The 26,592-nt window shown below is 44.7% G+C and overlaps 1 long non-coding RNA gene across 2 annotated transcripts in view; it reads right to left on the reverse strand.

Annotated features, from left to right (window-relative positions):
* Window positions 1-6,034: 6,034 nt before the first annotated feature.
* The window catches only part of LOC121278333, a 221,379-nt gene continuing 200,821 nt past the window's right edge, over window positions 6,035-26,592 (reverse strand). The window contains exons 3-4 of one of the 2 annotated variants that reach the window (XR_005943117.1): window positions 19,146-19,272; window positions 6,035-6,540 (exon numbers count right to left, since the gene is read on the reverse strand). This is a non-coding gene — a long non-coding RNA (uncharacterized LOC121278333). Of the gene's footprint in view, window positions 6,541-17,160; window positions 17,256-19,145; window positions 19,273-26,592 lie in introns of those variants that run through there. The other variant, XR_005943118.1, reaches the window with a different exon arrangement.

The raw sequence follows: 26,592 nt of genomic DNA on the forward strand, positions 1-26,592 counted from the left end.
TATTGGAACATTTATCTAATAGTGACCATACTGTAATCAAGTTCAAGGTACTGTTTGAAATAGAGAAGCACAAACAGCTACTAAGATTCTAGACTTAGGTAAGGCTGATTTCAATGAGATAAAACAGAAATTGTCCACAGGAAACTCAGCAAACCTGTTATTCTGATATGGCAGGTGGCAATTGGTAGGCTGAACAAATCCCAAAGGGAAACTTGGTTCAGCTATCACAACAATTTGCAATTTGTATTTTTATTATGAGGAGGTATGTACTCTGAAGTCAGAAGTAAAGATTCCACTACCACTTCTGGAGATTTTAAATATTAAATTAAAGCATTTATTAACAAAAGAAATGAAAACTTAAACATACAAGATTACAGTTACACAGCTAAATTTACAACATTTCCCAAAAGATTTCTACTTAGTTAGACTCACAAATAAACACCCTTTTCCAGGCAATAGTCTTGATCTATTAAAAAATTCAGGTAATATTACCACAAGGCACCCACCATTGCTTTAGGGGAGGTATCTTACAGGGGCTTCTCCCTCCCTTTCACTCGATAATGGAAATCCAAGGCTTGTAACAAAACCTTGCTTTCTGGAACAACCAAACAATTCTCTGGGGTGGCTAGAGGCTGCTTACTTCACAGGGCTGTCCTCGGACAGCATGATCTTCAAGATATCACATGGCCACACCTCTCATACAGCTTTCAATATTTCTTTAAATATGCTATCTTTTTTACATCTTTAAACCCATTGTTCTTAACTTTCTTTAGAAGTTACCTTTCCCAGAATATAAAAAACTTTCATGTTGTCTTTATGGCCACTACTATGGGAAAAATAAATTTAATAAATTTGCTTTATTTATTTACGATCTTTGCTAGTTGTAACATTTCTCTTTGAAATTCAACAGTTAAAAGTTCAATTCCTCATTTAACTCTTAATGCAAATTCCTATTCATGTTTTATTTACTTGTATCCCATCTTAGCTTAATCGTTTCCACTTCAAAATGCTTGCTTTTACACCTAACCCTTTATGATTTAAACCTTGCAGTCTGACTATCTTCAGTTTAAATAAATTAGTCACACGCACACACAAACATACACACAGCCCCTTCACAGTATCCCACAATAATATTGGAAAAAATGATATTTTCTTTACATTGTCAATGAGTAAGACAACAGAAGATCAGTGGGAAGTGTTCAAAAAAATTAATGTGATGCAATAACCCTAAGCAGCAAGAGCTCTACCTGCCAAAAAAAAACAGCCATGGATGATTAAAGAGACAATATAAAACTAAAAGCATACAAAAATTCAGAAAATAACACAGATCCTGGCGAATGGGAACAATACAAAGAACAGCAAAGAGTATCGAGACATAGTATGGACAGTAATTTGCAACAAAATGAACAAATCTAAATCAACACAACAAATGTTTACAATTATATTAGCAAACAGAAAGTAATCAGGAGCAAAGTGAGCCTCTTGACAACTAATTATGATGATATCATCAATGAAAATAAGGAAATGGTGGGGATGTTGGATACTTATTTTGCATCAATATTTACAGTTGATGAAGAGGTCAGCATGCCAGGCATGCCAAGGAAATTAACACAGAATCGGGGGCAGGGACTCACCAAAATTAACAGAAGCAAAATTATACTAATGAAGAAAATAATGGTACGAAAGAATAACAAACCCCATGACTAGGTGGTTTACATCCTGGATTTTAAAAGAAGTAGGTGAGGGCATTGCAGATGTCCTATGTAACTGTAATCTTATAAAATTCTCTCAAATTGGGGACTGTCCCTTTAGATTTAAACAAATTGTGCATGTCACTTCACTATTTAGAAAGGTGACAGAGGGAAACCAGGGTTCTGTAGACAAGTTAACCTAATGTCGGTTGTTAGGAAATCACTAGAGTCTATAATTAAAAATAGAGTCAATGAACACCTTGAAAATTTTCAGCTGATCAGAGAGAGTCAGCATGGATTTGTGTCGCCTGATGAACCTGACTAAATTATTGGAAGAGGTGACTAAAGTAGTGGGCAGGGGAGTGTCCATGGATGTTATTAATATGGACTTTCAGGAGACATTTGGTAAAGTCCCTCATAAGAGTTGTTTAGCTAAAGTTGAAACTCAGGGTGGGCTTTAACTGTTCACCGTACTTACTAAAGACATGGATGAGTGGACAAAAAGAAACAGATCCAAATGTGCTGATGATACAAAGATAGATGGCATTGCATGCAGTGTAGGTGGAAGCATAAAATTACAAAGAGATATTAATGGATTAAGTGAATGGGAAAAAAACTGTGGTAAATGGATTTTAATGGAAGCAAATGTGAGGTCATCCACTTTGGACCTTAAAAGGATTGAACCAGGACTTATTAAATGGTGAAAAGCGAGAAACAATGGAAATTCAAAGAAATTGGAAGCCCAGGCACAGAGATCATTAAAATGCCATGAACAGGTACAGAAAATAATCAGAAAGGCTAATGGAAAACTGGTCTTCATATCTAGAGGACAGGAATGCAGGGGGAAGAAGTCTTGCTTCAGCAAGGGAGCAGAGTCAAAAAATTAGAGGCAGGCTTTTCAGAAGTGAAATTAGAAAATGTTCCTACGCACAAAGCGTTGGATTTAATGCAGCCCTTTGTGGCAGGAACCATGGCGACCCACCCATTTAATTGTGGGAGAGGCCCCGTGGCAGTCTTCTGGTGGCAGCTAAATTTCCCGCGATTAGAGTTGGAAAGTGGAAGGGACTGACGCAGGATTCCCAGGCGCTGGCGGTGAGATGTAAATTTAGCTCATTAACGATCCAAATGAGACCCATTATCCCCGAGTCCTCCGCAATTTAGGGGTGCCTCAGGGATTTAACGGGACCTGTGCAGCTTTCTCGTGCCCTTGGAAGGCAACCCATCAAGCTTTGTCATGTCTGCCAGTGGCCTCCTGGGCAGAGTCCCTCGTTATCAGACACTCTGTGCCTGATTGAGGAGCTGGCATCGAGAAGGCAGGGCCCACTGAAAACCAACCTCCTGCCCCCCACACCCCGTGACCCCCATCCGGCCCTCAGTCACCTTTGGTCTGGAGTCCCACAATGCTCCTGGACCTTTGGTGGTGCAGTAATGCCAGCTGCCACTGCTCCCGCTGGTACGGATTGACCAGCAGCTCTCAGGAGGTGGGACTTCTGCCACCAGGGACCTCAATCACAGGGAGGCCCAATGGTGGCCACTTGAGTGCCTGAAGGGCACTTGATTCCATCAGGCCTCCCCCAAATAACTGAAGGGGGATCCCCACCAATTCTCCGACTATTGAGCGAAACTCCTTGGTGGCCTCATAAAATCCACCCCAAGGGTGGTAAAAGTTTGGAACTCTTCTGCAAACAACAATTGATGCTATGTCAATGTTAATTGAAGATCTGAGATTGATAGACTTTTGTTCACTAATTAAGGGATACGGTCAAAGGCAAGTAGTCATTAGGTCCCAGATAACTCAGGCTATCATTGAATTGCAGAACAGCCTTGAGGGGCTAAGTGGCAGATACTCCTGTTCCTATGTTCCTTCTCAAGTGCAATAAATGCCTGCCTTGCTAACAAGGCCTAACTTCTCAGAAATGCTACAAAAGACAACAAAAATAACTTACTTCAGATGCTGTATCTGTACACAGCACACGATGTGTAGATACACTTATCAAGAATTTCATATACACATATATCAGACACCGTGGGCCGTAACTTCCAAAGGATTGGCAATTGAGTTGAATCACTACTCTGCTCAAAATTACATACCTGGAAATCAAGGCGATCCTATTTCACCCAGCCTTCCAACTCAGGCCGGGTGAGATCTGTGCAGTACAGTGCGCTCCCAGGGCCTACAGTCAAGGCAGCTCAGGGGGAGGTAAATAAGCCATGCCCTCTTTTTTACAACACTAGCTGTCATAAACCAAAACAAAAACAGAATTACCTGGAAAAACTCAGCAGGTCTGGCAGCTTCGGCGGAGAAGAAAAGAGTTGACATTTCGAGTCCTCATGACCCTTCGACAGAACTAGGTGAATCCCAGGAAGGGGTGAAATATAAGCTGGTTTAAGGTGGTGGGGGGGGTGGGGTTGGGTGGGGGGAGAGAAGTGGAGGGGGCTGGTGTGGTTGTAGGCAAAAGCAGTGATAGAAGCAGATCAGCAAAAGATGTCACAGACAGCAGAACAAAAGAACACATATGTGTCGAAGTTGGTGATATTATCTAAACGAATATGCTAATTAAGAATGGATGTTAGGGCACTCAAGGTATAGCTCTAGTGGGGGGTGGAGGGAGCATAAAAGATTTAAAAATATTTTAAAATAATGGAAATAGGAAAAAGAAAAATCTATATAATTTATTGGAAAAAAACAAAAGGAAGGGGGAAGCCCCCACTAGAGCTATACCTTGAGTGCCCTACCATCCATTCTTAATTAGCACATTCGTTTAGATAATATCACCAACTTCGACACCTCTGTGTTCTTTTGTTCTGCTGTCTGGGACATCTTTTGATGATCTGCTTCTATCACTGCTTTTGCCTACAACCACACCAGCCCCCTCCACTTCTCTCCCCCCACCCAACCCCACCGCCCCACCACCTTAAACCAGCTTATATTTCACCCCTTCCTGCGATTCGCCTAGTTCTGTCGAAGGGTCATGAGGACTCGAAACGTCAACTTTTTTCTTCTCCGCCGATGCTGCCAGACCTGCTGAGTTTTTCCAGGTAATTCTGTTTTTGTTTTGGATTTCCAGCATCCGCAGTTTTTTGTTTTTTGTTTTTATCTCTGTCATAAACCAGGTGAATTTAAAGGTCCAGCCAAGTTTAAGTTTTGACAAGCCATGGAAAAGATAAGTGTATAAGACAATGCAGTCCCAGGCTTGATTGAGCATTTATGTGAAATGAGATTAAACAGATTGTAGTAAGGTTACTAATTTACGCCATACCCCACAATGCGCTTGGTCTGAGGTGTGCAAGTTGCTTTCATTTTTCAATTTGATCCATTTATGCCATTATATAGCTTCAATAGTGTAATGCCATGGCTGTCAGTAAATACCAAGCAGCCCAAGTTCCAAAGGGAAGCTTGAAACAACCGCCAAAATGGATTTTGCAATTTGTATAGTATGAGGAGAGGTTCTGAAATCAGGAAATGATGTCCTCGACTACTTGTGATCATTTTATAGTACAGTAAGTGTTTATTTTAAAAAAAGCAAAAAAAACGCACAATTACACTTAAACACAAGAATGGCTTCACATTGTAAACAGTACTTTAAAACAGTTCTCAAAAGATCTTAAATACCCTCAAAGCTAGCCTTCCCTTTTTCTGTTTAGCGACTATCGTTATAGATTTTAAAATCTAAAGAATTCCAGTATTTTTTAACCACACAATGCCTTTTCCTTGGGGTGTCCTCTGAGGCTGACAGCAATTGATTCTCCAGGCCTGGCCTTGTTCACACTGTCTTCAGGGAGGTCTGACCAGCTATCCTGCTGTCTTCTGGAAGAACTAAGCAGCCAGCCCACATAGGTTCAGTGTTTACTTAAATGCATTCTTTCCCTTTGATCTCTCTATTGTCTCATGCAGGCTCTTCAGAAATGTTTTCTTCCCAAAATTGATTAAGTTTGTTTCATTACTCTGGCTCTTAGGCTTTAAAAAAATAGACTAACCATGTCTTTAGCTTACTGTCACGACTCAATGGGGATAGTGCACTGTAATATCAAGCCCACTGTTCCCCAAGCCTCAACAATGTGAAAAGTTTGTCCAAACCACCAGATTTCCCCAATTCTATCCAACTGTTAATTTAGGTTAACAGAATACAAGCACCAGGTTTGTAAACTTAATAAGTAAATAACTGTTTATTCAACAAACTGTTGTTAACCAGTGGCAAAAGAAAGAAATGTAAACAACTAATTTCTAACTCTATAGCTTAACCTCTGCCTCTTCTTAAATCCCTATACTTTCACATACAAGACACATAAGACACACAAAAACATGGATTTTAAGGGTGGGATAAAACAGCTCAATAGCTGTTCCAAAGTACAGGATTCAATGGGTTGGTTTTGATCAATGTCTTCCAAATTCCTTGCAGTTCTTGTTGATGACATGAGGTGGTCTTCCAGTACTTTCAGTCTGTAGTTCACTGATTGAACACTTGCCTTTCAATATCTCTAACAGAGCTTTTTCCCCTTTGCCTCTTGATGGGAGTTTTCAGAGAGAGAGAGAGCAGGTTATAAAGATATGAGGAGAAAAAGTCAGCTAGCAATTTTTGTGGAATTACTGGAATCTTCCTCACAGAGGAGAAAGAGGTTTTAGGTCTTGTTCCGTTCAGGCTAAGAGGTATTCTTCTGCTTTTGCACAAAACCCTGATCACCTGGTCAGGAGCCAACTAAAACGTTGTTGCCAGGCAGCTTCCTTGGTCCAGGACTCCTTTCTAGCATCATCCTGTCTTACATGGCACACTCTGTTCCAGGACGGCAGCATTGAATATATCTCTCATCCAGCAGACATGTCTTCCAAACTGCAGCCATTGTAATTTTACTTCAGAGTCCAAAAGAAATAAAAAGATATGCTTCTTTACAACAGTCCAACAGAAATAAAAAAAATGTTCCTTACATGCCTCCACCCTTAAAAGAGATGAAATGCCATTTCAAAATGCATTTCATCACAAGGTGTGTGACACATGGGCAACAAAACACAAGATTTACTTTCATTCATCCTTCCTCCACCTTATACAATCTTCAGCATTTCTTAACCCTTTAACTTATTTTAGTATTTTACACCTGGGACAATGCAGCCGTGATCACATTATATTTACCAGCAATGTGAATAATTTTTACGTCGATTGGCTGAAACAATAGACTCCATCGAAACAGTCTCACACTTCAAGTTTTAAGCTTTTCAATGAACGCCAGCAGATTATGTTCAGTGTAGATTAGTGTTTCTTTGTTATTGTGTCAGATATAAACTTCAGCGTGTTGAAGACACAACAACAATGCTAAAGTTTCTTTTTCTACTGCAGAGTACTTCCTTTGATATTGATTTAGTTTCTTGGGAAAGCACCCCACCAGCTTCTCTATCCCTAATTGATCATCTTGGAAGAGGACTGCATCTACCCCCCAAGTCGCTAGCATCAATGGCCATTTTAAAAGGTTTGGTAAAGTCAGGGGTGACCAACACTGGGTCATTTATTAAGATTGCCTTCAGCTTTTCAAAGGCTGCTTGACACTTTGCTGACCATACCACTTTTGCCTGTTTTCTTAACAAATTGGTAAGAGGTACAGCTATTGTGCTGAAGTTAGGCACAAACTTCCTGTTAAAACCCACACATTCCCCAAAACCCCATGATTTTGCATTTAGATTTAGGAATGGGAAATTTTATTAGAGCATTCACTTTTGTCGTTCTTGGCAACACTTGCCCTTGTCCTACATTGTGACTAGGTAAGTTACCTTTGCTTTTGCAAATTTGCTTTTGGCCAGATTTATAACTAAGCCAGCCAACTGCAATTGCTTTAACAGGTCCTCTAAATGCTTTACACATTCTTCCCGTGTGCTACTATATATTACAACATTGTCTAAATAAACCACGCAGTTAGGTAATTCAGCTACAACTTGATTCATAAGTCTCTGAAATGCAGCTGGGGCGTTTTTAAACCCAAATGGCATGACTCATGATACTTTACATGCTCCTGTGAGTCTATGTAGAAACATGGACACGTAATCCAACAGGGAGGATTCATCTTTCTGCTTTAGGAACTTTTCCTTAATCACTTTTAATAGAACTCTTTTTTCATGACCATAGATCAATCTGAATGGACTAAATCCAATAGATTCACTCGGAGAATCTCAGTTCACAAATAGCAAGAAATCTAATCTTTTGTTCCAATTCTTTGGGTATTCATAGCAATAGGTCTTAATCATGGTTTTGAGAGTCTGAAGGTATCTCTCTAAAGCTCCCTGTATCTGTGGGTGATAGGTGGTAGACTTTAGTTGTTTGATACCCAAATTGCTGATTATGTCCTGGAAAGTTTTAGACATGAAGTTAGAACCTTGAGATAAAAACAAAAAAACTGCGGATGCTGGAAATCCAATACAAAAACAGAATTACCTGGAAAAACTCAGCAGGTCTGGCTTATATTTCAACTCTTTCTTGGACTCATTCAAGTTCTGTCGAAGGGTCATGAGGACTCGAAACGTCAACTCTTTTCTTCTCCGCCGATGCTGCCAGACCTGCTGAGTTTTTCCAGGTAATTCTGTTTAAGTTAGAACCTTGGTTGGATTGTATTTCAATTGGTAGGTCATAACAAGTAAAAAAATTGAGTTAACTTTTCCATCACCTTAGCTGTAATTGTTCTTAAAGGAATAGCTTCTGGAAATTGGGTTGTCATATCCATGATTGTAAGGATATACTGATGTCCTGCTTTCATTTCAGGTAATGGTCCTACACAATCTACTTATACCTGACTGAATAGTTCTTCAAAAACTGGTATGGGTATTAAAGGTGCTGGTTTGAATACAAGATGAGGTTTACCTACTACTTGACATGTATGACACGATTTACAAAATTGCACTACGTCCTTATGAAGTCATGGCCAGGTAAAATGCCTATTTGTCGATGCTTGGGTTTTCCATATTCCTGCTTGTCCTGCCATGGGGCTTTCATGTGCTACTCACAATATTTCCTTACGATATTTGGGTGGTACTACTATCTGATCAACAGCCGTCCATTCCTCATCCGCAATTCTATTAGGGTGTCTTCACTTCCTTATCAGAACTCCACTTTTAATGTAATAGCACTCCGGAACTCCTTCAGCCTCAGCTTCAGTGTGAGCTGACTGTGCTAACTTGTTTAACTCTGGACCTGCTTTCTCAGCCTCCATTAAAGAAGACATGCCAAACACTTCCCTTAAATTACCCCATCCCTAAAGAATGTTTTGGCCACTCTAGCATCTGCTCACGGTATTACTTTGACCTCTGGTGATGGACTTTGTTTAGGCATTGCTCTGGTTACCACACATGATGGAAAAATACCAGGGACCTGTTCTTGTAACTGGTCCATTTCTTTAGCTTCTCTCAGACTTTCCGTAATTATGGGCAAAGCTATAACCTTCACTCCTGCCAAGTCATCTCCAATAGATGACCGCACCATAAACAATACCCATTTGAAACACATTGGAACCATGAACTGACTTAAACGGAAGCAGCTTGACAATGCAATTAATGATGCCACTAAACATGTAACACATCTCTCTGACCATGTACTCTCAGAGAGGAGTTTGTTCTTGCGCATGGTTTCAATTTTGGTGTGCCTTCATCCCAAATCAAATTGGAACAGGTATTAGCTGAGTTTGAACCCTCTACTAAACAAAATAAATGACAGTCATTCACTGACTCATTCCTAAGGCAATGTCTTGACCAATCAGGGTCAAGATGCCTGGTTTAAATTTCAAACAATGTTTGGAAGTTATCTGTCAGTCACCATCAGTGGTGCATACTCTATGGCAACTCCACTTGCCAACCAATCAGCGCTCTCTTCACATACGGTATAAATTGTTGCTTTCCCCCTTATATTGGTATTTTTGTGAGTGTCCTGATGAGTGCAAGATGAAAAGCTTGGGCATGTCTGTTTTTTCAGCAATACTCAAGTTCTGCACTCCCAAATGACTACTTGTATAAGATAAGTAGGTAGGATTGGGCCTGAATAGGGGATCAGGCCTGGTGGGCGGGGGAGTTGGGTTGGGTGTGGGGACCGGAGTCGGGAGTTGGCAGGGGGCAGTCATGAGTCAGCTTGGGCCTGGCGGGGGTGGATGGGTGTTGGGGTTGGGCAGAGCTTAGGAGGGATGTGGGGAGTCGGGTCAGGCCTGCGGGGGTTATGGTAGTCAGTGGGCGCAAATGGGGGTGGCCCCATGGCAGGGTTGGGGGGGGTGGTGGTTGTAGTGGGGAGCTGACTGTAGCCCTGTGGGGAGCAGTCAATGGGGGATAGTGGGGATGTGAGGGCGTCCCATGAGGGGACAGGGTTGGTGGTGGGGGGTGTCCCATGGCAGGTCAGGAGGGATGGTCAGTAAAATAGTTATCCAGAATCTAAAAGTGGTTTTAATTCTTCTGGCTGTTTCTGGGTAACTATTGCTGTAACACAGTAGGAACCATCCGAAGTTTGCGATTTAACTCACATTTTGAGATGGTTTCCAGTACAGGGCAATTGCCCAAAGGAAGTTTGAATGTCCTGGGCAATTGCTGTGCAATCCTCACCTGGGAACTTCCAGCATGGGTGGTGGTTCCCGGCGCATCTTTAGGGTACCCCCACAGATACATTGCCCTGGAGCTCGGCCCTATATATAAACCCATGCTGGACGCTCTTTATGCAAGGGTAGACACTACTGGTTGCATCACACATCAGACATATGCAGCCACTGATGTAAATGTACTTCCTTGATTGAAATGAAACCTCTGCAGAATATAAATCTGTTTCTTTACCACCTAACATCCACACTAATGATGTTCAATAACAGTTAATGATACTACCTATTACAGAAAGCGAATGCCAATAAAAATGCAACATAAAACATGTCTGCTTTGACTGGAATGAGATTCTAAATATATTTCATCAAATGGTTGAAGTCTGGTGTTGCTGTTAATGTCATAAATTTAAAAACACAATAAAGATTTCCACATATCTTTGTGCCAAACCAACCTAGGTTGTTACAGAAGGCTCTCGGGAATCATCTGTAGAATATGGAGGTTCCTCAGGTGCTTCCCTGGGCAAAAAATTATCATCGGACTCATGATTGGGAAGCTGCATTATAAATGCAAACCTTTCTTTTAAGTCTTTAATATACATTGATTAAGCTTCCAGAGTAATTCCTGGTCCTATGATGGGGTTGAGTTAGTTACAGAATCAAGGTTAGTGCTACAAAAAAAACCTACTGCATGTGTAAAACTGTTATCTCCCGAAAAAGCATTTTACTATTTTTGGAAACTGTTTAATTTTTAAAAGCTTCCACAAGGATGACAGCTTTAAAAATTACAGGCACAGGATGCCCAACAACTTTGAATCCTGCATTTATCCCATCAGTGAGAGGTGTCTGAATATCTTTTGAGTGATGCCATTCCATGTGATCCTGATAAACTTTGTATTGAATGACCTTTAAAAGGTAATAACAGAATAAATAATTGGGAGCAAATTTAGACTATGGCAGGCACAGCCCATACAATTGCATATTTTAATTTCCGAAATCAGCATAAATTTCCAGTTCTCTGGTTTACTGGTACCAATATTTAGACTATTAATAAATGAAATTGGCTCCAGTGTTCGTCAGTAATACTAAGCTTTGGAAAAAATGACAGAATTCATGTTCCAGTTCTTTCTCAAAGTACAAAGCTTAGGATATGCACAAAACTCAGATTAAGTAGATGTTTACATTGGCCTTGAGATAAATTATTAAAAAGTATGACTATTTCTGAACCAATAAGTGAATTATGTGAGCAATGCCACCAGTGTGTCAGCCAAGAAGTTGCACTTCATCAGCCAATGAATTGGAGGTAGGGTGGCAGAACTCACAGCAGTCTATATTACAGCAAACAAAGCCTATTTACTCAGCAGAGACTCTAATGAAAAAGAATCCCTATGAACTATAGCAAACCAAACTCATGATTGAAACTACAGCAAAGTCTCCTGATAATTAAAAGCAGGATGATTACTCATGGAGCAATAGGATAGCCCAGGATAGTTATGTTACACAAACTATGTTTGTAAAATCAATCCCAATCACTTATAGCAGTGATGGGGAATTTCCCAATCATCTCCATTTTGTTTTGTGGTGCAACTTTATGTAAAGCAGTTCTGTGGGCTGAGCAGAATAGAAAACAACTTAGCCTACATATTGGAACCAATTGTGTCAATGAGAGATACTTGAAAAATACATTCAACAGTGTTATAAAAGGGGCATAAGTAGTATCGTATATTTATCTATAAATGAAGGTTTGTGACTTGCAATATCAATCACGTTTATGGTGCCAGTCCACATTGCCGAAGTGTTTTCCTTCCTCATTGGCTAAATCTCTGTTTTACTTCTATCTATCGGTTATTTTCCACACTTTGTCTTCACCAACCAAGTTCCATCAATTCTTCCCCCTCCACAGTTTTCTGGCTGATCTCATTGCAACAAAACACCAAAGATCTCAGAGGTAACCACAATGACCATCTCATGCCAATTTTGCCGCTGGGCTCTATAAATAAAGTTTCTCACAGAATAAACATTTAGTTAAAAAGAAGCAACGGGCAGGATTTTCTGGTCATCAGGGCGGACGCGGTGGGTGGGCCCGGGAGCGGATGAGAAACGTCTCGCCGCCCGCGCTCGGGCCCTGACTGCGATTTCACGCTGGTTGAAAAGCGCGGTGAGGAGCTCGGCACTGCCGGGGTGGGGATGGGAGGAGGGCGAGCGGAAAAGCCTGTGCATGTGCAGGTGGGCGTGCACTGAATGCTCGCTGAAGGCAGGGAGCTGTCTCAGGGGGCTGGACAATTGTACAATCATAAAGAAAGATTTTAAAAATGTTAAAAACAGATCCTAACATGTTATAGCAGCGATATAGAACTCAGTAACAATAGAAGAAACATAATAAAAATTATGTCTAAAAATTTTTATTTTTTTTTAAATTACTGTTGGAAACCTCATCCAGCCATGAATTTTCATAAAAAATCCAAAGCCTATGCGGCCGATTTGTCCGCCCACCAACTGTATGGTAGGAAAGGCAGCGAAAAATTGCTTTCAATTACTTGATTAAGGGCCTTAACAGACCTCTTAGTTGTCGGTGGGTGCACTGCCGACTCCCGTGGGACACTCGCCCGACGCCTTTGCACGCTATTTCACACACAATCGCGTTGGGCGCACAGGTCGTAAAGTCCTGCCCAATGTTTTTATGAATAAAGTTGCAACCTTACCCATTGGCCAGGATTTTCCCCCCCAATGGGGGGTTGTTGAAGGGCAGGCGTGTGCAAGCACTCCTCCCTAATCGAAGGCACGCCACCATTTTATGTAGGCGGGCCAATTAAGGTCCACCCAGCGTGACGTCTGCACGGAGGCACTATGCGCTCCCTGTGTGAGCGGGGTGGGGAGGGGGGGGTGGAATCCCTAAACCCGAGAGTGCACTCTTTCACACACGTGCATGAAGGACTGCACTCATCTCCCTGAGGCTAGGTGCTGCCTCAGGGAGATCGGCTCTACTGTAAAAAATATTAAAAATAGAAAAGAAAATTCCCTGACATGTCCCCTCACGTGACAATGAGTTGGGACACGTTCATAACTTTTAAAAACACTTTAATTAAATTTTTTAAAACCTACATGAAGCCTCATCCCGCCCATGGATGAGTTTTCTTGCTTTTTCTAATGCCCGCTGGGGCTCCTGGCCTACCCACCAACCTTAAGGTTGGACGGGCAGGTTCATTAATTACTTAAATGGTTCTATCAATGGCCTTAATTGGCCATTGACAGGTCGGCGGGCACACAGCTGATTTTGCTGCGCCCTCGCCTACCTGAAAATTTAAATGGGGCGCGGTGATGTCGGGAGTTTCGCCCGATGTCACCGCGCGTCATTTTACGTGTTGACGGAGCAGACCCCGCCCCCACTCGCTGACAGGAAAATCCTGGCCATTAATCTCTTCAATCCCATCTTTCAAATTTTCTGATGTTTCCCTGAGGGTAAAATTAACCACCTAGAATCCAATTGCTTCTTTTCCTATAAGTAACTGCGCCATATCAACAATCAAAGTAAGACAAAATTTTACCTATGGTGTTCCGTTCCCAATGGCAGAACGGGAAGTGGGCCCCACTTCCGCTTCTTAGTTGTAATCACATGGGAAATGGGAAAAAGTAAGATTTAAAGTGCCAGCAGCATGCACGGGTGACACGTGTAATCACGCAACTGGAGGAGCTTTTCATTGGTGAAACATGCCATCAGATGACAATGCAGCAAATACAGGCGAGCTATAAAAGAGCCTCCTGGACAAATAGAGAGGCTCTTCATCACTGCCACAACTTTCCTGCTCAAATTTATTGCCATTAATATATAAGACTTATTAAGAGCAGGGGTGGTAGGGGTTAAATTTTTCAAACTTAAATTTCTCTTGTAAATATGTTGCATGATATTGGTTTCACTTTATTCATGTGTGCATCGTTATTTGGTGAGACTAGCTTAGTCAGAGAGCTAAATGTACTGGCATGCCTCATGGCTGACACACATTGAGGGCTACAGGGGAATTAGGGACATTTCTATAATGTGGAAAAACATTGTTGTGTTTTTGTATACACCCTTTATTGAATGTTCATGTTAGTGTCCGTTGTGGTCCCCACCACTCTATGGGACATGGCTGAAGTTGCAGGCTCAGCTGGCCCTTTCTTCTATGCATTGTAAAGGACATTGGGCGGAATTCCCCCAAAATGAAACTAAGTGCGGTGGCAGGTGATTTCAGCAGCGCCTAACCCCACCATCCATAATGGTGGCAACTCACGCCCGATTCTGCACTTGGAGCCTCATAATTATGAGGAGGTGTGTTTCACTCCAAATCACCTGGCGGTTCGGGAGATGATTCGTCCGCCCACCATCAGCTGATGGGTTCGAAGGTCTGGGCATCATATTTAAACGTCAGTCCAACCCACAATCTCAATCTTTCCAGCCCACTAGGGATGTCCACAACCCATAAGAGAAACGCCGAGAGCCTCAGCATGAAGTCTGCACCCCACTTCATCCACCAGGCCCTCCAGCCCTTGGTCAGAGGAGTGCAGGAATGACACATGCTCTACCCCATGGATGACTGCAGGAAACAGTAGCCTCCCCTCTCTTGCCTGGAACACTGTAGTGGAGCAGGTCAGCGTGGCTGACACCCACGCCCAAAGTGCCATCCAGTGCAGGAAGAGGATGAATGATCTCATCCACTCCGCCAGGGTAAGTCATCCTTCAACACCCTGCAATGACAAATGCTCATCATGGCATCATGCACTCAAATGGCTGCTCTCACAACCATTAGCAGAGGACACATAGAAACACTCATTTTCTCATCGAGATTTCACATCACCACTAGCCCATCCGCCATGTTGCTCACACTCCATCCTCTGGCCCTTCTGAGGTGGGCTCACCACACACAGGGGACATGCATCTCACCCACCCTCTGCTCCATCCCTTCTCATCACATGCCTTTCTTTCTTCTTCATACGGGCCAAGCTGGTGCACAACAGGCGCGAGAGATCGTAGACTAGGGGGAGGAATGTCTGACATCCTCGCCCGCAGTAAATTCAAGGAAGCTGCAGCCAAGCTGGTCGGGGAGGACAGGGATCGCTCCTGTAGGGAAGGGGAGACCAGCCTCTCCAACCAACCTAGTATGGATCACAGCTCCATACCTCATCAAACCCTGACATTCACAGTGAATCACGTGCAGTCATATCTAGCTCATGCTCACTAACTGAAACTCTCTTTTCTATTTTCTAGGCACAAGCACATTGAGGTCCCCCAGCCATTCCAGCACCACCAGTGCAAGCCCTCGGACTTCATCTGAGGACAAAACTCTGGAAGAACCATCACAGCGCTACACACACCCTCCACCAGCTCAGAGACACACACGTCGGTGGGGCACAGATGTAGATTAGCCTAGAGCTCACTTTCTGGGGAACACCTCACTGACACGACCCGCAGCAGTCAGAGGCAGAGATAGCCCAGGTCTCTGGCACTTAGAGGGCTGCTGGAGACCAGCCACCCACTTAGCCTGAGTCAGATGATGAGCCTCTGGAAGTGGCTGCCAAATTTATGCTGGAGATGCAACAACAGGCAGCGCAACATCAGGCAGAGATTCAACAGTCACTCAGCAGACTAGAATGAATGATGGAGGAGTCCGTCCGTGTTCTGTCTGATGTCGTGACTCCGACATGCGAGTGCCTTGAGGTCACCGTGGGAAGGCTGGCAACCACCATGGAGACCTTGGTCCAGCAGGTCTTGCTGGATTTGTGCTTGGCCCTGCACTCCATGGCCACACACGCTGGTGGGCACCACCAGAATGTAGGCGACATGTAGACAAGGCAACTTGACCCCACTCTGGGTGCACCATGTCCTGCAGGAGTCAGGGCGGGGCCCTCAGGCATACACAGGGAGGATAAGCATCAGCCAGACATCCCGGGAGCTTTGTCTCAGGATACTCCAAGGGTGCGCAGCCACATCCAGCCCCCTCTGTCTGTGACCCCATCCACACCAGCTTCTCAGGCTGCCGAAGTTGCTTCTGCCCCTGAGCAGCTGACCCTGATCAGGCCAGGGTCACCGGAGGACGTCCGCCAAGGTCATCACAGACATCTGGACATAGCAGTCAACAGGCAGCCTCCACCTCTGCTGCAGATGTCAGGGTTGCACCCAAGTGTAGTGGTACAGTTAGGAAAGTTAAGAAAAATTGATGTCGCTTTTGGGTCACGGGTATGCTAGATATGTAAATAAATTACAATTTTGTGAATACGCTTGATGGTTAAGTAAATGTTCCTGTCAACTGAAAGTGTTGTGATTTTGTACTTTGGAATCCTCGTATTTTGCGGTTTTGCTTTCCTCCCACTCAGTGATAATGTCTCTCTGAGATTCACAATCCTGTGATGTCAACCTCAGTTGAACTAATATCCACACCCCTTGTGTGATGTCAGAGAGAAGTGTTTAAATCTTTATTAGAAGTATGTGATGTAAGCGTTTCTAACCCTTCTTCCTCAAAGAACCACATTGAGTGAGGTTAGCTCATCAGCATTGATAATCTGTGGCATTTGTGTCTCCTCAGTGGTAGTGGCAGAAGAAAAGACATTCATGGGAGGAGGAGATCCTGCAATGTTTGCATCATTAGATGGCAGCAAAGGTTTCAAGTCTTCTCTTGCATCACTCTTGTTCCTAACTGGATTCAGTTCCCAGAGTGAGCTCACGCACAGGGCCCACAGACCAAAGCAAAGAAGATGGCCTGGCAATTCATGAGGTCAGAACGCACAAGTGTGAATGCAGAACCTGATCTCACTGCAAGTGGGCAGACATCCTCTGACATGAAAGAAAATTGGATTGAGGGCTAGTGGAGATGTGGGTATACTCCCTCACTTGACTTTACTCTTCCTGGAACCTGTCAGTGATCAGCATATCATGGGCACCTCTCCCACGTCTTCCTTCCTCCATGGTGTGATTGCACTCATACTAACCCTCAGCATCTCCTGAGTTTCCTGGGCCTCCTGATCTTCATATCTGCTTCTGCCTTCTCCCTGAAAGGAAACATTGAAGCCATTAATGATTCAAGGAGCAAGAAAGTGAAGCTCAGAAGATGACACCTTTGGAAACTGTAAGGGTCCATAGATTTTCCTGCCCTACTTGCATGGTGGCTGATGCCGCCTTGTTCCTGAGACACTAGCACTTACATCGAGATGACCAAGATGGCATCGCAGATATGTAATATCTTGAGCCCTGCGTGGGATGCTAAAGTTTAAGTGAGATGAGTGACCCAACCTAGCTCTGTGCTCCAACCTCTGATGTGGCATATTAATGACCAACCAGTGGCTCATGGTTAATGAGCGGATGCCCATTGGCCCATTGACAGTGTCAAGCCTGGTGAACACATGGCAGGCCTTCATTAATGGAATGCCGTATATGATACAGCTGTGCCTCCCTCGCTGTTGCCTGCATTCCTAAATTCTACACTCCTATATGTTACTTGAGATGCAGCAGCTGTGGTGTGAAGCCACTGAGTTCTGAGTAGCCCTTTAACAGTGCTAATGAAGTCATTGGCTTTAAGTGGCTTTCACTGCAAGGAGGTTTCCCTCCTTTCTTTCTAAGCAGACTCCTGCTCACTCCAGAGGCAAAAAGAGATTAGAGGGCAGCCCCAGAAAGGACCCCCCCTTGTTCACTCTTCCCCCTGACTGCCATTCAACAGCCTTCCCTCCCTGTTGCCCCCCTCGTGTTTGTCAGCCCGACCCCTTGCCTCACAGCCTGCCCCCGGTTGAAGTGCTAGTCTCTGAAAGCGGAGGCCAGCACAAGTGCCACAGCACAGCGGTGTTCCTCGGAACAACGAAAGCAAAGAGAAGCAGCCCTAGCAGAGTGGTGTTCATCTCAACAAGACCAGCAGTGCGCTATGGCAGTTATGTTCCACCCGCCTCAAAGTTACCAGCAGACTGAGGTCCGAATTGCGCCACCCCTTTTCAAACGGGTTTGACGCCGACGTAATTTCCCACTGGCATGATGGAAGATTGGAATGCCTGGCAAGTTTCCGGCGAGCAGCTGTTTCAATAAGCATTCATGACATGCAAATGGCATTCGCACCACTGGTCAATGTGTTGACCGACCCACCCTGAAAGCCCCATCGGGAGAATTGTGACCTGCCTTTACGACGGCGGGTTTCCGATTTTTTGTCTCCTGTGAGATTCTCCATCCCTGCCCACCATGGAACCCATCGTAGGTCGGACGGGAGAATTCTACCCATTGTCTAAGATCACTCTCAGTGGGGATAATTGAAATGTTGTAGGTGAACTCAAAACCCTGCAAGGAGTCTGCCAGCCAACACTCTGAGACGGACCCACATGTGGACAGTACTGATACCGCCCTCTAGGCTCCTCATTTTCTTACCTTGACTGACTGTCCTCACTACCACCACAACCAGGATTTCAAGCCATTACCACTTCAATTCTCCATGCCCCCAACCCTACGCCACACCCAGGTCCTGCCCCAAACCACTGATACCCCCTTGCCAGCCCCGAGCCTCCACATAAGCTGCCATTCTCCTGCTCCCCTCCCTGTGCTGCAGAGTTCAATAAGTTAAACTGCCGACCTCAGACACAACTGCACAAAACAGGCTTTTGCATGCCACCTTTAAACGAACGTTAAACGGGTGCCACTGACATTATCTTGAAGGTAGAACATAATTATAAAAGAATTTACATTATTGAGTTTCTAACCTATGCAAATGTGTTACAAGTGGGAAGCCGGAACACGATGGTGAGAAGCACAACATGCCACAAACACACCACTGAACCTGTATCTCAACCCGCTGTTGAGAAATCAAAATTTTGGCTCCCAGCATGTATCCCACTTTTACAGGCTCCATAATACCCCCCTCAATGTAAAGAATAGAGGTACATGCACAACAGGTCAAATCCACATACATGCCAATGTTTCTATCCTTATTTTCTGATGCAATTTACTCCACTGTCATCTGCTTCCATGTCTGTCCATTAGTTCCAGTCATTCCATATTCTAAAGCTTGTTCCTCTTTGCAGTTCTCATTTGCAACTGTAAAGAGTAAAAAAAAGGTAATAAATACACCCAAAGTGGGAAACAGAAGAGAGATAATAACAGAGACAGATTAACAGAGACAGGAAAACACAGAAAGAAAACAGGACAGCAACACAGTAAAGCAAAACAGATTTTTCAAAGAGATTTTTTAAAAAGCTCACAAGTAACATAGGGAGAAAAAGAAGAAATAGAGCAACAGCCATAGGGGGATCAGGCAGTAGCCCTGCATTCAGGCTACCAATAGCATGGTGTCATGACCACAAAAAGGTTACTTTTAACTTTTCATTCAGATTAACTTATTCTAAAAGAAGATCAGTATCTAATTTACACTTGTGGAACACATTGAATAATGTCATTTTTTAAAATTTATTCATGAGTTGTGGGCATCACTGGCTAGGCCAGCATTTTTTGCCCATCCCTAACTGCCCTTGTTCAGTTGGTATTTAAGAGCCAGCCAACTTGTGGGTCAGGTAAGCAGATGGGTTTCTGTGGTCATCAATAGGCTTTTAGTTCCAGATTTCTACTGAACTCAGATAACACCATCTGCTATGGTGGGATTTAAACCCAGGTCCCCAGACCATTATCCCAGATCACTGGATTACTAGTCCAGTGACAATACCACTATGCCACCACCTTTTGTGTTCCTTCTTGAGATAAGCAGTTTGATAAGGTTTTGGGACCAACAGAGAAAGGTGCCAATTGTCTACCCATACATTCCTTTTCTGAGCCTTTTTTTTTAATCTTTTTTATCAAACATGTGCTTTTCAAACAGTTGTCCTTAAAAATTCATAATAGCAAAACTACAAAGATGGACACACAAGCCAATGAGCAGGGTAGTCCCCTTTGACCCTCAAACATTCACCTCCAGAATACAAAGTACTCCACAAGCAGCACCCAGTCTAAACTCAGCCTCTCAGGTCTATGTCTCACCAAGGGCTCTGACTGGGCCAAGTGGGGGGTGGGGGGTTGAAGGGTACCTAGGCTCCTCCTCCCAACTGTTTTTAACATTTTCCTTTCCAAAGCCCATAACTTGCTCGAATATCCCGTGCTCAATACTTCATATGTCATTGTGTCCATGCTGTGGAGATCAGAGTGCTAGATGCTGTGGAGTTATTTTGCACTGATATTAGTTTGAAGGAAATGTTACACATCTAAATTGCCATGCCCTGGCAGGTGAAGAAGGGCAAGTGCATGACCTTGGTCAGAAGGAGAATCACAAAAACAGCTCTGAGCAAGCAGCAGAAAGTTGCAATGCATGCTTTTCTGACATATGAACTGACTCTTCAATGGGATTACAGTTTTGCAAACACCTTGCTGTTGACCATTAATTTTTACTTTATAATTACTTACACTTACATTTCATCATTTCTGAATGTCTTAATAGCGCTCCTCTAAAATTATGTTTATTCAAAGTTTAGAAGTTGCTGTTTCTTTCTCATAAGTTGTAAAATAAATTCAATGGTGAGGAAAGCAATGTTCATACTTAGATTGTAATTCATGGCAAGAAAAGGTTGTGACTTCAATACTGATACTCCCAATTATTCAGACCTGTCTTACGCACAGCAATATTGAGCTCACTGACATGTAAAAAGAAAACAACTGCTCTTCATATCCGAGGAGCATTGGGCAGCCACTGAGGAGAGGAGGGGAACCAGGAACCGATCCCGTTAATTTTTAGGTTCCCCACTCCAAAATATGGAATTGCCCCAGATATCTCACCCTAGATGTTACACCTCTGTTATAGTGATCAGAGCATAAAATGATATAGATTTGTTTGCACTAATCTAAGTTTGAAGAAAAGTTTTAACAAAAAGAAACACAGTTGAAGGTAGGGTGTTTATATAATTTAAGGAGTGTAGATGTATTGTTCAAATCATAAAGTTTTCATTTCTGACAAATTCAGCATTGATTTAGTCTTAAAAAAATATTTTGTGTAAAGCATTTTTGAATGAGATTTAATCTGTGAGTTATCTCATCCTAAATGTAATCCTGTTTGAAGTTCTTAAGAGCTACTGATATCATTACTGAATTTAACTACAGTATCTAATGTGTATGGGTACAAGGAAATAGTGATCATATGAGAACCAACAATGGAATTGAAAATGTCAAATTTTATCAGATATTTCGGTCTTCCCTTTCTTGACATTTTATATGTAAATAAAGCCAATTTGTCATTTAACACGGAATCCATGGCAAATTGCTTGCTTTTTCAGGGTCAGTGTGTGGGAGGTGTGTAATCTGCGACACAAGGAGACAGCCCAGGATAGATGTGTGGGATTATCCATTATTGAATCATGACCACATAGGGAGATGGCATCACAGTTTTGAAGGTGACAGTCTTGTGAAATGCTCTATAGGTGCATAACCTCACATGCTAAACTACTTTGTTTCCTGTAATGAACTTCCTGCCACTTCAGTTCTCATTAACAAGCAGGCCTGTATGAGTCATTCCCTCCCTGCATAGTTTATCATGGGAATTGTATTTATGCTCTTAGAAAGTCAAAGAGACAGTAGAAGTGAAGGGTAGGATAAGATCTGGCGCAAAATTGCAATGTAACGCTTGGATTGGGTACATTATGGTGTCAGGTAGAGCCTCTTGCCAGCAGCACATCTGCAAAAACTGTATTCTGAGCTTCAAAATTTCTCAGAACTGAACCCATTAGGGTATGTTCAAGTGAGAGATAGAGAGAGAGAAAGGAGAGAGAGAGAAAGAGAGAGAAAAGAAAAGAAAAAAAGGAGAGAGAGAGAAAGAGAGAAAGAAAGAGAGAGAGAGAGAGAAAGAAAGAGAGAGAGAGAGAAAGAAAGAAAGGAGAGAGAAAGAAAGAGGGAGAGAGAGAAAGAAAGAGAGAGAGAGAAAGAAAGAAAGAAAGTGAAAGTGAGAGAGAGAAAGAGAGAGAGAGAGAAAGGGAGAGAAGAGAGAAAGAGAGAGAGAAGAGAGAAAAAGAGAGAAGTGTGTGAGAGTGTGAGTGGACACAAAGGGTTACTCTATGCGTGGAATTTTTCTCAAATTTGCACTAAGTGCTGTAGCGGGCAGGCAAAACGGTGTCCTACCTGTCAACGGCAATGGGGGTTTTCACACTGTATCATCCCAAACCTGCCTCATTATTTATGCACTCCTGGGAAATGTGCCGTTTCCATGGTGGGCAGGCTCTTGTTCACCCTCCCGCCATCACCCCGTCATTGCATCAGGCCGGCTGCCAGATTTAAAAGGCAGCCACCAGCACACCGCTCATTGCTACCAGCTTACCACCGCTGGCCGGGAGACACAGCTAGCAAAGGCAAAAAGACCGCAGCCCCCGGATTTAATGACGGGTCCCTCGAGCGACTGCTGGAGGCCACGGATGCCCACCTCTACCACCGCTCTGGCTGCAGGATGGGCAGCGTGACCCTTCCGGCTTGGGAAGTGGTGGCAGCAGTGGTCAGTGCCAACACCATTCAGAAAAGGACAGCCACCCAGTGCCACAAGAGGATGAATGATCTCTTCCGTTCCACCAGGGTAAGTCACTCTTTACATCACTCCCAACTCACAAGCCCATCACACATCCACAGGGCCCGCACTCACTGGCCAGTTCAAGGGACATCACTATTTGCTCTTTCACAGTCACCTTCATTGTCCTCAGCCCATCCATGGGACAACTCACCACCCACACAGGCCAGGCATACTTATCATCTGGCCCAGCAGGCATCCTGATACACTCTCCCCATCTCTATCCATGCAGGACAAGCTGGCACACAACAAGAGAAAAAAGTCAGAGACAGGAGGAGGGATGCTGGAGATCAGCTGGCCAGTGAGGATCTGGACCGGTCCTGTGCTGAGGGTGAGGTCGGCGCTGCTCTACCAAGTGAGGATCCAGCAGTGCAACATCCATCAGACAGCCATGCTGTGAGTGATGTGTCCTCTTTCACAGGCCACTGCCATGCTCTAATTACCTCTCCTTGCTTTCGCAGGCACGTCAGAGAAACAGCCAATGGAGTCCATGACCCAGGGCCTTCAATCAAGCACTGAAGAAACCTAAAGAGAAATCTGAAGCCACCCTCCCTGAAGTCCAGTCACAGAGCTCATTCACCCTCCACCAGCACAGAGACACATACCATGGTGGGATCTAGCTTCAGAATAGACATGGGATCACAATCCGGTGGTCAGATCGCACTTTCTGATCCACAACATTGCCACATTCATTGTCACACAGAATGAATAATTCATTGCCACAGAAGGCTGTGGAGGCCAGGTCATTGAGTGTATTTAAGACTGAGATAGATAGGTTCTTGATTGGTAAGGGGATCAAAGGTTACGGGGAGAAGACAGGAGATTGTGGTTGAGAAACTTACCAGCCATGATTGAATGGCGGAGCAGACACGATGGGCCGATTGGCCTAATTTCTGCTCCTACGTCTTATGGTCTAACATGTGGAGGCAGGGGCTTCCCGGGTGTACGGCACTTGGAGGACTGTTGGAGGCCGGAACATTGCTGAGTCTGAGTCATATAATGAGCTTTTGTACTCGTTCATGTCACAGTTGCTGGAGCTGCAAAGACAAGCTCGGGAACATCAGGAAGGGATGTCCGCTGCATTCCTCAGATCGCAAGGCACAATGGAGGAATTTGTCTACCTTCAGGCTGAGGTGATAGCACCGGCATGCCAATGCACCGAGATCAACAATGAAAAGATGCTGGGTGCCATGGAGACCTTGGCCCATGACATCACTCCTGCATTGCTGCACGGACTCAACTCCATCGCTGACGCCATAGTTGGCCTACAACAGTGTGTGCTCGAGACGGGTGTGGGCCAGCTCGGTATCACATCAGCTACCCCTTCCCCTCAATGAGTCAGCCTGGGGCCCTTGGGAACCCACAGGGAGGATGATCAGCAGGTGCACACTCCAGGGTCATCCACCCAGGTAATTCTGGGAGTGACCGGCCCATCTGACTCCCCTCTTCCTGTGACATCTGCAGATCCAGCCTCACAGGCAGAGGAGGGTGCCACTGCCACACAGCAGGACCCTGAAAGCAGGCCGCGGCCCCCCAGGTGCCAGCCCTCCAGAGAATGCCCACCAAAGTCATCACAGACAGGGCGTCACAGTCAGCAGGCTGCCTCCACCTCTGCTGTGGATGTCTGGGGAGCACTAAGACGTAGCGGCAGGGTTAGGAAAGTTAAGGATAATTAATTGCACAGCCTGTGCATGAGTGTTAATCATTTGTACATACTGTTCACTGTTGTGAATAAAGTACCAAGAATGTCTCCCTGCCTATGGCTCCTTGTTCTGATGAGCAGTGTTCTTGTCACTCAGATGTGAAACCTTTCTGCACAAGATAAAGACAGGTGTCTCACTCCAGGGCCCCTTCCCTGTGCTCTGCGCAGCTTTCAGGCCAAAAAGTGATGGTCCAGCCTCACATTCCCTGGAAATATTACTGATGCCTGCACCTCAGCGGTGCTGGTCATTGCTGCCAGAATGTAGTGGGCAGGTGTCACAGAGTTCCATCGTTCTCTGTGTGCTCTCTGCACCTTTAAAAGGAGGGTCTAGCCCTCCATCTCTTCAGCATCTGCAACCAGTGATGCTGGGCTCCTGAAGGGCTCAGGCGCTGAAGGTGGACAAAGCAGCAGATGCTTCTAGTGTTTCTTGGCTGCGTCTCTATGACATGACCCTGATCAGACAGGAGTCAGATATTGTCAGAGGCTATATGAAGATTTATGGAATGTCCTCACTGCATGTCATCATCATCCTCCTGCAATCTAGCGACTATTAGGGCCTCCACTGCATCTCCAAGACAGGAGCATTATCAGAGGGTATTCATGCTGCCATAAGCCAGACTGGAGTCAAACGTTCGCAAGTGTGATGTGAGGGTCTAAGATGTCTCCTCACTGCATGTTGTCATCATCCTCCACAAATCTAGCAGCTATGAGGGCCTCCCAAGCACACTTACAGTGCAAGGGCCTCATCCCTGTCATTGTTGCCTCCGTGGACCTCCTCACCCTCATCCCCATGATGTCCTCCTCATCGGAGATGTGCACTCCCCCATCTCCTCCTCAGCCAGCTCATCTCCCCATTGGGGCGCCAGGTTGTAAAGGACGTAGCAGATGACGACAATGCGTGACACCCTCTGTGGACTGTATTGCAGGGCTCCACCAGACCGGTCCAGGCACCGGAACATCATCTTCAGCATCCCGATGGTCTGCTTCACCAAGTTGCGAGTTGTTGCATGAGTCTTTATTATACCGTCGCTCTGTTGCAGACTGAGGCCATGACATGGGTGTCATCAGCTACTTCCTCTGTGGGTAGCCCTTGTCCCCGAGGAGCCAATCCTGCAGTCTCTGTGGACCCTGGAAGATACCAGGGTTCTGTGACTACTCAAAATATAGGCATCATGCACCTCCTTGGAAACCGTGCACATACCTGCAGGATGCATTTCTGGTGGTCGCATACCAGCTGCAGATTTAGTGAGTGGAATCCCTTGCCGAGACCTGAGCGCCACATGGGTGCAGTCAATTGCACCCTGCGCCTGTGGGAATCCTGAGATCCAGGCGAATCCAATGGCCCTTGCATCCTGGCTGTCCTGGTCCTGGATGAAATGCACAAAGTTGTGTACCTTCGCGAAGATGGCTTCCGTGACCTGAAGGATGCATTTGTGGGTGGTGGATTGTGAAATCCCAGAGGTCACCTGTGGAGCCCTGAAAGGAGCCACGGGAATAGAAATTGAGCGCCACAGTCACTTTCACAGCCACTGGCAGTGGATGCCCTCCATGTCCCCTTGGCGCCAAGTCCTTCAGTAAGTGGCAGATGTGAGCGACCACATCCCTAGACATGTGCAGTCATCGTCGGCACTGGTTCTCAGTCATCTGCCGGAATGGCAGGCGGTGTCTATAGACCCTGGGTGTCTCTAGACACTGACCAGCCACGACTCACTGTCGCTCCTGGGCAGTGTGCACGGGAACGCCAGCAGCCCTTTCTTCCTGAGGTTGCTGCTCCTGCCTTTGCAAAGCCGGGTGCCTCAGACGCTCTCTCCTCCATCTTGTTTGTGCTCTGTAGGCCATCAGGCATACAGCTAGGTCACCAGGCTCCATGCTCCTGACGGGGCAGGATGGTCTTTTAACGAGATGCTGATGTATTACAATGAGCTCCCCGATAACTGCAGGAAACGCAGCGCGCTGTCAGCAGGCTGAGCGGACTATTCCGACTTGCCTTCCCGCTGTCGTGAAACCAATCGCGCCATATTGTCCACACATGCCCACTGCCAGAGGGCATGGAAAATTCCGCCCTATGTCTTATGACAATTAGTGTGCATCCTGTATAGTGCCTTGAACTGGTGGCATTGAGGTGCTT

The sequence above is a fragment of the Carcharodon carcharias genome, chromosome 5 (genome assembly GCF_017639515.1).
Source record: "Carcharodon carcharias isolate sCarCar2 chromosome 5, sCarCar2.pri, whole genome shotgun sequence".
NCBI classification, from domain to species: Eukaryota; Metazoa; Chordata; class Chondrichthyes; order Lamniformes; family Lamnidae; genus Carcharodon; species Carcharodon carcharias.